Source organism: Symphalangus syndactylus, chromosome 17, assembly GCF_028878055.3.
Source record: "Symphalangus syndactylus isolate Jambi chromosome 17, NHGRI_mSymSyn1-v2.1_pri, whole genome shotgun sequence".
Taxonomy (NCBI): domain Eukaryota; kingdom Metazoa; phylum Chordata; class Mammalia; order Primates; family Hylobatidae; genus Symphalangus; species Symphalangus syndactylus.
This window is the reverse complement of record NC_072439.2, coordinates 98,624,149-98,637,759: the sequence shown is the minus strand read 5'-3', so window position 1 is coordinate 98,637,759 and position 13,611 is coordinate 98,624,149.

Sequence of the window (13,611 nt, the reverse complement as noted above, 5' to 3'; positions counted from 1 at the left end):
GTGTTAGCCAGGATGGTCTCGATCTCCTGACCTTGTGATCCGCCCGCCTCGGCCTTCCAAAGTGCTGGGATTACAGGCGTGAGCCACTGCGCCCGGCCATGAAATATTTTTTTTAAGGCAGCTCTATAGAGACAGAAAGCAGATGACGGCTGCCTGGGGCTGAGGATGGGAATTGATTATGGCTGCCTGGGGCTGGGGATGGGAATTGATTATGGCTGCCTGGGGCTGGGGATGGGAATTGATTATGGCTGCCTGGGGCTGGGGATGGGAATTGATTATGGCTGCCTGGGGCTGGGGATGGGAATTGATTATGGCTGCCTGGGGCTGGGGATGGGAATTGATTATGGCTGCCTGGGGCTGGGGATGGGAATTGATTATGGTTGCCTGGGGCTGAGCATGGGAATTGATTATGGCTGCCTGGGGCTGAGCATGGGAGTTGATTATGGCTGTCTCAGGCTGAGGATGGGAGATGATATTTTGGGGGTTGATGCAAACACTTTAAAACTGGATTGTGTCAGGCCGGGCGCGGTGGCTCACGCTTGTAATCCCAGCACGTTGGGAGGCCGAGGCGGGCGGATCACGAGGTCAGGAGATCGAGACCACGGTGAAACCCCGTCTCTACTAAAAATACAAAAAAATTAGCCGGGCGTGGTGGCGGGCGCCTGTAGTCCCAGCTACTTGGAGAGGCTGAGGCAGGAGAATGGCGTGAACCTGGGAGGCGGAGCTTGCAGTGAGCCGAGATTGCGCCACTGCACTCCAGCCTGGGCGACAGAGCGAGACTCCGTCTCAAAAAAAAAAAAAAAAAAAAAAAAAACTGGATTGTGTCTTGTTTTCACAATTCTATAAATTCACTATAATTGATTTGTGCACTTAAAAACAGGTAAATGTTATGGCATATATTGAGCTATATAAATTATGTCTCGATAAAGCTGTTAAAAAATAGAAAACAAATGTTTGCAGACCATTGTTTTAAGACTGAGCAAGGGGGACCAAAAATACATGTAAAACTTCCTTGCGCCCACACAAAGGTGGAGGTTGAAAAAGGCTGGAGAAGAGACAGAATAAATGCATTTATTCAGTAAACACTTTTGAGTATTTACTCTGTGGAAACTCCTCAGGATGTCTGGAAACAGACAGCTTTCAAGGAGAAGGAAGAACAAGACAAAAGACTGATGTAGTTATGGTCAGGTCAGTTTATGATGCCAAGAGCTGGTTGAGGTTAACGATTTCTGTTTTCCCCTAAATGGCGCAAGCAGAGCCATGGGATTAGAGCGAGACGGGAAGAAGCGCAGGAGGGAGGGAGTAGTTAGGGTGAAAAGAGCAGGTAAGCAGAGGACCTTTTTTCAGATGCCAGGCTAAGGTTGGATATGTTCAACATAGATGGAGAAAGTATATTCTGGGGGTGTCAAACAAAAATGGATAATCCAGGAGTTACATTTTTTGTTGTTGTTATTGAGATGGAATCTAACTTTGTCGCTCAGGCTGGAGTACAGTGGTGAGATCTTGGCTCACTGCAACCTCCACCTCCCAGGTTCAAGCGATTCTCCTGCCTCAGCCTCCCGAGTAGCTGGGACTACAGGCGCCCGCCACCATGCCCAGAAATTTTTGTATTTTTAGTAGAGACGGGATTTCACCATGTTGGCCAGGCTGGTCTGACTCCTGACCTCATTATCTGCCCGCCTCGGCCTCCCAAAGTGCTGGGATTACAGGCATGAGCCACTGCAACCGGCCAAATTTCACATTTTAAAAACCAATTTAGGCTGGACACAGTGGCTCACACCTGTAATCCCAGCACTTTGGGAGGCCAAGGCAGGCGGATCACCTTAGGTTAAGAGTTCGAGACCAGCTTGGCCAACATGGTGAAACCCCATTTCTACTAAAAATACAAAAATTGGCCGGGCATGGTGGCGCATGCCCGTAATCCCAGCTACTCGGGAGGCTGAGGCAGGAGAATCGCTTGAACCCAGGAGGCAGAGGTTGCAGTGAGCCCAGATTGCGCCATTGCACCACAGCCTGGAGACAGAGCAAGACTCTGTTCCAATAAATAAATAAATAAATAAATATAAAAATAAAAAACAATTTAAATTGGTATTTTTCTGTTTCTTGCAGCAAAAAATTCTGTTAACAAGAGAATAAGCCTCTTCCATTAGCCTCTTCCATCTCTGGACACAATGTGGACCAACTGTGTCTCAAGAATAGGCCCGGAGACCTCCGGGAAGAGATTGATACGGTGGACAGAGCAGGCATAAGGGATTGAGGAAGGCCAGGAAACTGGCACGGGCAGCGCAAAGCAGTGGAGCTTGGAATCTAAGGCTGCAGAGTCCTGTGGAGCCAGCAGGCAGCGTGTAAAATGATAGGGGCTGACTCATTGCACGAGGGCAGATTTAACAAGTCGTGGCAGGTTTGCTTGGGAGAAAACAGATAAAGCAATTGGGTCATAGAAGGGGAATGCTGAGTTAAGGGATCTCAGAAGTTTAGAAGCCCTGGTGCTAATGAGATCCGGCCTCTGCACATTCCAAACCAAGACAGAGAGGGAAGTACAGGAAATCAAGAAAGTTATAGAGTCTTGTGAAATCAAGGAGTCTAAAGGAGCAACAGCTCAGATGTTGAAAGATCCTGGGAACACTGATGAGCAGCAAAAGGGAGAATAAAATCAGCCAGATCCTAAAGTCACTTGGGTGGGTACAAAATGCTTACTATGGTATTGGCAACTGCACCAACCATTTGAAGAAGAAAATGTAAAAAGATGGAATTATAGTAGATGTTTAGGAAAAAGGAAAGAAAAAGTACAGAGGAGAGAAGTGATAAAAGATTAGGAAGGTTAGGCTGGGCGTGGTGGCTCACGCCTGCAACCCTAGCAGTTTGAGAGGCCGAGGCGAGGGGATCACCTGAAGTCAGGAGTTCAAGACCAGCCTGACCAACATGGAGAAACCCTGTCTCTACTAAAAATACAAAAAATTAGCTGGGCGTGGTGGCAGGTGCCTTTAATCCCAGCTACTCGGGACGCTGAGGCAGGAGACTCACTTGAACCTGGGAGGCAGAGGTCGCAGTGAGCCGAGATTGCGCCATTGCACTCCAGTCTGGGTAACGAGCGAAACTCCATCTAAAATAAAATAAAATAAAATGAAAAAGATTAGGAAGGTTAGATTTTAATATATATATTTTTTTAAAATATATATATATTTTAAAATATATAAAAATTTAAAATATATGTATATTTTTAAATATCTATATTTTCCATTTTAAAAAAATGGAAAAAAATGTTCCATATATATATATATATATATATATATATATATATATATATATGTGGTCCACCAAAAGGAAAAAAATGGTAGTACATGCTCAAGACAGATAGGGCAGTCTTCAAATGGAATGAATGTTCCTTGGGCCTAATTTAAACATGGACACCTAGTCCAGGAACCTTTTAGGGCTGCCTTCTTCTCCCCGCCGTGGCCTAATTGTAGCCTTGTGTAGTTGGGCCAGTAAGATTGCCATATGCCTCTGTGCTGAGAAGGAAATTTTAGCCAGAGCCAAGACATCTGTCTTCACTACTATTAAATATTTCTTGATTCCATTGTCCCTCTTTCCTGATATTATATACTGGATACTAGATAATTTTCATATTTTTGGCCAGAGGCCTTCTCTACCCTCAAGAAACTTAGAGGTATCTGTTATTTCTAATAATGAACAATAGAAATAGAATGGATACATTAAACCTCATTATATATAATCCTCAAAATTCATTTAACTTAAAAGTTTTTTTTGTTTTTTTTTGAGACGGAGTTTCACTTTCGTTGCCCAGGCTAGAGTGCAATGGCATGATCTCAGCTCACCGCAACCTCTGCCTCCAGGGTTCAAGCGATTCTCCTGCCTCACCCTCCCGAGTAGCTGGAATTACAGGCATGTGCCACCACGCCTGGCTAATTTTTTGTATTTTTAGTAGAGATGGGGTTTCTGCATGTTGGTCAGGCTGGTCTCGAACTACTGACCTCAGGTGACCCGCCCTCTTTGGCCTCCCAAAGTGCTGGGCTTACAGGCATGAGCCACTGTGCCCAGCCTTTTTGTTTTGTTTTGTTTTGTTTTGTTTTTCCTTTGAGACGGAGTCTTGCTCTGTTGCCAGGCTGGAGTGCAGTGGTGCAATCTCAGCTCACTGCAACCTCCGCCTCCCAGGTTCAAGTGATTCTCGTGCCTCAACCTCCCAAGTAGCTGGGACTACAGGCGTGCACCACCATGCCCAGCTAATTTTTGTATTTTTTTTTTTTTAGTAGAGACGGGGTTTCACTATGTTGGCTAGGATGGTCTTGATCTCTTGACCATGTGATCTGCCCTCCTCGGCCTCCCAAAGTGCTGGGATTACAGGCTTGAGCCACCGTGCCTGGCCTAACTCAAAACTTTTAATCTCTTCCCTCACTTTTCCTTTTTTCTCCCCACCCTGAAATTAGAATTGTCAACTAGTAACAACAGAAGTTTGGAGAGATTTACATTTTCTGTTTTTCATATCCACTGTTTAATTTGGGAAGTACTAACATACTCCAAAACAGGGAAAGACTAATAGAAGAAGGTAAGACGTTGAAGAATACATAAACCTGTGTTAACTATCCAAAACTATCCAAAACTTACAATAAGGCAAAAATCAGGGCCACATGTCTTTTCAATGTCAGACTGGGGCATTATTTAAAAGCTTGCACAAGGGTTAATTTTCTAGAACAATGTAACTGTTTGACTTTGCTATTTACTAGTTGATTAGAGCCTAGACATGGTGCAGCTACATGTTAACTTGAAGATTTCTGCCCAGTAAAAAATGTAACTGTGAAGGTTATAGTTCCTTTCCCTAGAGGATATTAACCGGTTTTTTTTTTCCCTTGAGACAGCGTCTCACTCCGTTGCCCAGAATACAGTGCAGTGGCCGGATGCTGGCTCACTGCAGCCTCCACCTCCCAGACTCAAGTGATCCTCCCGCCTCGGCCTCCCAAGTAGCTGAGATTAAAAGTGTGCACCACCACGACCGATAATTTTTGTATTTTTAGTAGAGATGGGGTTTTATATGTTGGCCAGGCTGGTCTCGAACTCATAACCTGAAGTGACCCGCCTGCCTTGGCCTCCCAAAGGATTACAATTGTGAGCCACTGTGTCCAGTCCATTAACCACTATTATATCTAAACTAACAGTCTTATTTTAACATCCCTTTGTGAATGCCTGTAAATGTTCTTTGAACTAGCTTTACATCTTGCTGGTCTTCTTCACCAGTGGGTTAATAAGTCTTAAACATGGATTCATTTTCTATTTATATAAGAATTACGTTTTTTGAATTTTGAAAATTATACTTTGGCACTGATAGCCTGTATGATAAAAAGATTAACATCTTTTTAGGGCCGGGGCAGCCGCTCACGCCTGTAGTCCCAACACTTTGGGAGTCTGAGGCAGGAGGATCAGGTGAGTCCTGGAGTTCAAGACCAGCCTGGGCAAAAAGTGAGACCTCATCTCTGAAAAAAATACAAAAAAATTAGCTGGATGTGATGGTGTGCACCTGTGGTCTCAGCTGCTAGGGAGGCTGAGGTGGGAGGATCGCTTGAGCCTGGGAAGTGGAGGCTGCAGGGAACTGAGATTGAGTCATTGCACTCCAGCCTAGGCGACAGAGCAAGATCTTGTCTCAAAAATAAATAAATGATAAATTTAAAAAATCTATTAGCCTTTTGTGGCATGCTTGGATGTTTTTGTGTTTTGTTTTGTTTTTTTTTTTGAGGCAGAATCTCGCTCTGTCACCCAGGCTGGAGTGCAGTGGCACAATCACAGCTCACTGCAACTTCCACCTCCCAGGTTCAAGCGATTCTCCTGCCTCGGCCTCTCAAGTAGCTGGGGCTACAGGCACCCACCACCACGCCCAGCTAATTTTTGTAATTTTAGTAGAGATGAGGTGTCACCATGTTGGCCAGGCTGGTGTCAAACTCCTGAGCTCAGGTAATCCACCTGCCTTGGTCTCCCAAAGTGCTGAGATTACAGGCGTGAGCAACCGCGCCTGGCCTCCCTTTTGGGGTGTGCTTTTGATGCAATGGACTAGTATATTTTAGATTTTCCACATTTCTACCTATGAGAGGAGCGGAGAACAGGAAGCAGTAAAGAGCAGCAAGTTGGAGGCAAAAAAAAAGGAGGTCAAATTGAGAAGCCAGACAGAATAAAGAACAATTGCCATGTTACAGGTTACCCGCCTCTGGATCCCAGCTGGCGCAAGCAAGCAAGCTGTGTCACTATCTTCCTGACACTGCATCTGGACAGGCCGACCCTAGCACTGCCGAGTTAATCAGTAGGGTTCTAGAATTTCTATATAAGAGAGGCTAGGGCCGGGCGTGGTGGCTCACATCTATAATCCCAGCACTTTGGGAGGCTGAGGTGGGTGAATCATCTGAGGTCAGGAGTTCGAGACCAGCCTGACCAACATGGTGAAATCCCGTCTCCACTAAAAATACAAAATTAGTGGGGCATGGTGGCGGGCGCCTGTAATCCGAACTACTCGGTAGGCTGAGGAAGGAGAATCACTTGAATCTGGGAGGTGGAGGTTGCAGTGAGCCAAGATCGCGCCACTGCAGTCCAGCGTGGGCAACAGAGTGAAACTCCGTCTCAAAAAAAAAAAAAAAAAAGAGTCTAGGGGGAGCAATGTAGCTGGAAGGTTGGGGTGTGTGGGGTGTGTGGGGTGTGTGGGTGTGTAGTGTGTGGGTGTGTACTGGGTGGGTGTGTAGTGTGTGGGTGTGTAGTGGGTGGGTGTGTAGTGTGTGGGTGTGTAGTGGGTGGGTGTGTACTGGGTGGGTGTGTACTGGGTGGGTGTGTAGTGGGTGGGTGTGTAGTGGGTGGGTGTGTAGTGTGTGGGTGTGTAGTGGGTGGGTGTGTGGTGTGTGGGTGGGTGTGTGGGTGTGTGGGTGTGTAGTGTGTGGGTGTGTAGTGGGTGGGTGTGTAGTGTGTGGGTGTGTAGTGGGTGGGTGTGTAGTGTGTGGGTGTGTAGTGGGTGGGTGTGTAGTGTGTGGGTGGGTGTTGGGTGTGGGTGTGTAGTGGGTGGGTGTGTAGTGGGTGGGTGTGTAGTGGGTGGGTGTGTAGTGTGTGGGTGTGTAGTGGGTGGGTGTGTGGGTGTGTGGGTGTGTAGTGTGTGGGTGTGTAGTGGGTGGGTGTTGGGTGTGGGTGTGTAGTGGGTGGGTGTGTAGTGGGTGGGTGTGTAGTGGGTGGGTGTGTAGTGGGTGGGTGTGTGGGTGTGTAGTGTGTGGGTGTGTAGTGTGTGGGTGTGTAGTGGGTGGGTGTGTAGTGGGTGGGTGTTGGGTGTGGGTGTGTAGTGGGTGGGTGTGTAGTGGGTGGGTGTGTAGTGGGTGGGTGTGTAGTGGGTGGGTGTGTGGGTGTGTGGGTGTGTAGTGTGTGGGTGTGTAGTGTGTGGGTGTGTAGTGGGTGGGTGTGTAGTGTGTGGGTGTGTAGTGGGTGGGTGTGTGGGTGTGTGGGTGTGTGGGTGTGTGGGTGTGTAGTGTGTGGGTGTGTAGTGTGTGGGTGTGTAGTGGGTGGGTGTTGGGTGTGGGTGTGTAGTGGGTGGGTGTGTAGTGGGTGGGTGTGTAGTGGGTGGGTGTGTGGGTGTGTAGTGTGTGGGTGTGTAGTGTGTGGGTGTGTAGTGGGTGGTAGCTGAGAGAATTATCCTGGACTCAGATGGCAAAGCACATCGCGCATCTTCCCGTCCCTCCCACTGACTCTGCCATCGTGGCAGCCATATTTGGTATTCAGGAAATGAGGATGTTTATTGCTAATAAAATTAAAAATTAAAAAACTACTACCATCAGAGGGCAGTATTTGTTTTTTAATTTATCAAAAGGTAGCTCTGGCTTGGCACTGGGTATTAGCAATTTTTTCTTTTTCTATTTCTTATCCTTTTTTAAAATTTAATTTTATTTTTTTTAATTTATTTTTTGAGATGGTGTCTTGCTCTGTTGCCCAGGCTGGAGTGCAGTGGAGCAGTCTCGGTTCACTGCAACCTCCGCCTCTCGAGTTCAAGGGATTCTCCTGCCTCAGCCTCCCGAGTAGCTGGGATTAGAGGAGTGTCAGGCTGGCCTTGAACCCCTGACCACAAGTGCACCGCCCGCCTCGGCCTCCCAGAGTGTTGGGATTACAGGCGTGAGCCACCACGCCTGGCCGCAATTTTTTCTTGTAATTTAAACGTGACTACCTCCACATCTAGAGTGAGCCTTGCTCAGAATTTACATTGTTTTTAAATAATCTTTTAAAAACGCTAGGTTGTCTGTGCCCTACACAGAACCATTCATTAATTATTGATCTAATATGTCTGAAGCACTTCACAGGTGCCAAACACTGTTCTAGGTAACAGGGATGCAGAGGATGACCAGGCAGCCGGGACTTTTCTTTCGTGGAGCTCACATTTCCACCAGGGAGCAACAGTCAACAAGAAAACATATCTTTTTCCAACAAGAAACTATAGGTAAAAAGAAAAGAAAAAGAAAGATATCACACGGTCATAAATGCTGTGTAGATAGAGTAGACCATGTGGGGTTCCTTCTTCCCTCAATCCATTCCCTCCTGCAAAACTGAAAAAGGAAGTCAAGGCCGGGCGCGGTGGCTCACGCCTGTAATCCCAGCACTTTGGGAGGCCGAGGTGGGCGGATCACGAGGTCAGGAGATCGAGACCATCCTGGCTAACACGGTGAAACCCCGTCTCTACTAAAAATACAAAACATTAGCCAGGCGTGGTGGCGGGCGCCCGTAGTCCCAGATACTCAGGAGGCTGAGGCAGGAGAATGGCGCGAACCCGGGAGGCAGAGCTTGCAGTGAGCAGAGATCACACCACTGCACTCCAGCCTGGGCAACAGAGCGAGACTCTGACTCAAAAAAAAAAAAAAAAAAGAAAAGAAAGAAATACCAACTGCAAGAGCACAGGACAGGAAAGAGTTAACCTGAAAGCAATTAATGTGAAACAGACAGAGGGCATCGAACTGGCAGCAGTCGCAGTATGAACACTCCGTGGACTGGCTGCCCAGAAAGCTAATGTAAGCCTACGCTGCATTAATTGAGGGTTAATGCTCAGATCTGGGAAGGAATGGCTCCATTTTACACTGTCCTGACCAGATCCTGTCTGGAGTCATGTTTTCTTCCAGGAGCCTCATTTTAAAAGATGTTGACAAACTGGAGTGTGTCCCACAGAGAGTGACCATGTCACATGAGAATCCTTTGCAAGAAGTGATGAGATTTTTGCCTGGAAAAGGCAAAAGTTAAAAGATTGCTCTTAAAGCTCTTTAGTTCTTTAAAGATCTTTCACATAGAAGAATATATTAGTACTTCTAGAGGGGAAAACTAGGCACAGTGATTGGAAATTTAGGGAGCAGCTCTCACCTCAAGAAAAGACAGAACTTTCTGGCCGGGCGTGGTGGCTCACACCTGTAATCTCAGCACTTTGGGAGGCCAAGGAGGGTGGATCACTTGAGGTCAGGAGTTGGAGACTAGCCTGGCCAACCTGGTGAAACCCCTGTCTCTACTACAAATCCAAAAATTAGCCGGGCGTGGTGGTGTCCACGTGTAATTCCAGCTACTTGGGAGGCTGAGGCAGGAGAATCACTTGAACCCAGGAGACAGAGGTTGCAGCAAGCCCAGATGATGCAATTGCACACTCTAGCCTGGGGGACAAGCATAAAACTCCGCCTCAAAAAAAAAAAGAAGAAGAAGAAGAAAAAAGAAAAGACAGAACTCTCCGAAGATCAAAACCGCCAGCAATGGGAAGGGTGACTTTGTGCAGTAGTGACCTGGCTGTCCCTACAGCAGCCCAGCGAGGTGCCAGAGAGGAGGTTAACCATTGGCGTTTTCAAGCTGCCTTCTGTGGAGCAGCATCCTGGGGAGCTAGGGTTGGGGTTGGGTGTAAAAGTGGTCATTGTTCCTGAGTGATAAAAAGAATAAGGAGGTGGGAACTGGACTCCTAATTTATCCACAGCAGCTCAATTCTTACGTGTTTAAATTTTTCCCATTTCAGAGTTCCACTTGAGATCTTCATTAAGGGTTCTGCTGTGAAAATCAAACTTGCAAACCACCAGAGATGATGGCTTTCTTCACTATCTCTTTTCTTTTTTGAGACGGAGTCTCGCTCTGTCACCCAGGCTGGAGTGCAATGGCGTGATCTTGGCTCACTGCAACCTCTGCCTCCCAGGTTCAAGCGATTCTCCTGCCTCAGCCTCCTGAGTAGCTGGGATTACAGGCGTGCACCACCATGCCTGGCTAATTTTTGTATTTTTAGTAGAGACAGAGTTTCACCACCTTGGCCAGGCTGGTCTTGAACTCCTGACCTCAGGTGATCCGCCCACCTCGGCCTCCCAAAGTGCTGGGATTACAGGTGTGAGGCCTCGCGCCCGGCCTCTCCACCGTCTCTGGTGGACACAGCGCCCCGTCTCTTAGGTGCCTGATTCTCAGACAGGACTCAGGAGCAGAGACCAGGTAAATCTCAGATTTGTCTGAGCTTATTTACTTCTGGAGTTTTCTAAATAGCTCTCTCTCTCTTCCCTGGGGCGGGGGGGGGTTGGGTTGCTTTTTTTTTGTTTTAAGGCAGTTTTTTCAATCTTTCGGGTAGTAGCTCTTCAGTCTGTAAAGCCTGGTAATTTTCTAGAGGTAACTGGCATTAACCGTCAAGACTCTTCTCACATGCTCCCTTCCCACTCCGGCACCCTCTTCCCACAGGCCTTCCTCCCGTCCTGCCGCCTCCATCAGTCTCTTCCTCTGGCAGCCAAGGGTTGCCTCTCCAAGTGGTCCCAGGAGAGAAATCCTAGGGCCACGTATCAGTCAGAACACTAGTCCTGGACACCTGTGTTTCTCCTGCCCGCAGGCAGACCCTCCGGGAGACACTTGACCAGCGCAGGCCCTTGGGGATAGCTTGCCAGGTAGGACCCCTCCCTGCCAGCTGGGGCTTCCCAGCTCCCCACGCCTGAGTCCTCCTACCTAGAATCTTCTTAGGACTACTCTTAACAGCTGCAGTCCTCTCTACTTGCTTTACGCCTCCCGAGACTTGTTGCAAAAGTCTTTCTGTGCTAGAGACACAAACTTTGAATCTCTACTCAAGCTAGTGGTTCTTAGACTTCAGCATGCACCAAACTCACCTGCAGGACTTATGATAGCACAGATTGCCGTATTCCACCCCCAGAATTTCTGATTCAGTAAGTCTGGGGTGGAGCCTAAGAATTTGCATTTCTTTTCCTTTTTTTTTTTTTTTTTAATTTATTTGAGATAGAGTCTCACTCTTGTCACCCAGCCTGGAGTGCAGTGGCACAATCTCAGCTCACTGCAGCTCCCACCTCCCAGGTTTAAGCAATTATCCTGTCTCAGCCTCCTGAGTAGCTGGGATTACAGACGTGCACCACCACGCCCGGCTAATTTTTATATTTTTAGTAGGGACGGGGTTTTGCCATGTTGGCCAGGCTGGTCTCAAACTCCTGACCTCAGGTGATCCGCCTGACTTGGCCTCCCAAAGTGCTGGGATTACAGGTGTGAGCCACTGCGCCTGGCCAAGAAATTGCATTTCTAACAAGCCCCCAGACAACACTTTGAGAAGTGCTGTGCAAGGCTTTTGCTTTCCTTCACTGTTGCTGTGGGTATTGGTGTTCCAACCCACAATTCCCTTTTGCTCATATTAGCTTCAGTATATTCCAGTGTCTCTCTGCTTATAGGCTTTTTGTATAATCTTATTTCTATGGAATTCTGATATACTATGGCCTTTTTTTTTTTTTTTTTTGAGACAGAGTCTTGCTCTGTCGCCCAGGCTGGGGTGCAGTGGCACGATCTCTGCTCACTGCAAGCCCCGCCTCCCGGGTTCACGCCATTCTCCTGCCTCAGCCTCCTGAGTAGCTGGGACTACAGGTGCCCGCCACCACGCCTGGCTAATTTTTTGTATTTTTAGTAGAGATGGGGTTTCACTGTGTTAGCCAGGATGGTCTCGATCTCCTGACCTCATGATTCGCCCGCCTCGGCCTCCCAATATACTATGGCCTTCTATTTTAACTTTCCTACAACCACTGGCTCTGTGGGCCAGGGTTTCACCCTCACACAGGTGCTATGCACTTAGAAGGCATTCTTTTTTTTTGAGACGGAGTTTTGCTCTTGTTGCCCAGACTGGAGTGCAGTGGCACTATCTCAGCTCACTGCAACCTCCGCCTCTGCCTCCCGGGTTCAAGTGATTCTCCTGCCTCAGCCTCCTGAGTAGCTAGGATTACAGGCACATACCACCACACCCAGCTAATTTTGTATTTTAGTAGAGACGGGGTTTCTCCATGTTGGTCAGGCTGGTCTCGAACTCCCGGCCTCAGGTGATCTGCCTGCCTCGGCCTCCCAAAGTGCTGGGATTACAGGCGTGAGCCACCGCGCCCGGCCTAGAAGGCATTCTTGCTGAAGAAACTCGGCAGAGGGAAGGATTCATGCGGGCTGGAGCAGCTGGGAAAGCTTCACAAAAGGAGTTGGAGTTGAGTGTGTCCTCAAAGGGAGATTTGTCTGTGTAGAAGGGAGAGGAAAGAGCATCCCTGACAATGGCCTCTGAACATAGGAGCATTTACTGGGATGACACAGAGGAACAGATTCCCATTGGAACACACATCTCTTCAATGAGGTGGTGAAATACATCATGGGAAGGAGCCTGTCTGTGCCAGAACTATTATAACCTATTAAGTGCAATTAGCTGCGCTGTAGCCAAAGGGATGTTGATTTTGCTCAGCAGATTATTATTCAGGATCCCCAGGGACAGTGGTGCTGTGTGGGCAAAGCAGCGTGGGCAGCAGCAGCAAGGGAATGGGTGTGTTTACTCCCGAAGCCCAGGACAGATAACTCCACTTCTTCTTTCTGTAGAAAGAAGTGTGGCAAGAGCTGACCCGAGGAAGAAGCTTTGCTCAATAGGAAATGAGCTATGATGATGAAATGAGGAAGCCCTGCTGGGCTTCAGCTTGATGGTTCGGAATTATAAAGAGAAAAGAATGTGTAAAAAGCGAATATGATCGTGGAAAACTGGAAACACTCCAAATATCCATCAATAAGACATCGGTTAAGTGAATTGCACAGTGTCCATGCTGTGGCATGCTAGGAAACCTGTAGGGAGAAGAAGGTAGCACTGGGCATAGTGACCTGGAAATAACTCCTAGCTACATGGTTAAGTGAGGAAAACAAGTTGCCAAATAGTATAGTATAATTCCTTGATTTAAAAAATACATCAGTAAAAACTCTTGAATGAGGTCAGGTGCGGTGGCTCATGCCTGTGATCCCAGTACTTTGGAAGGCCGAGGCGGGCGGATCACCTGAGGTCGGGAGTTCGAGACCAGCCTGACCAACACGGAGAAACCTCATCTATACTAAAAATACAAAATTAGCCGGGCATAGTGGCGCATGCCTGTAATCCCAGCTACTTGGGAGGCTGAGGCAGGGGAATCGCTTGAACCTGGTAGGTGGAGGTTGCAGTGGGCCGAGATCACACCATTGCACTCCAGCCCGGGCAACAAGAGCGAAACTCCGTCTCAAAACAAAAACAAAAACAAAACAAAACACTTGAATGATGTTTGCAAAGTTACTGTTAACAGTTTGCCAGTGGAAAGAGGAGTGGGGTTAAAGTTGGAGATA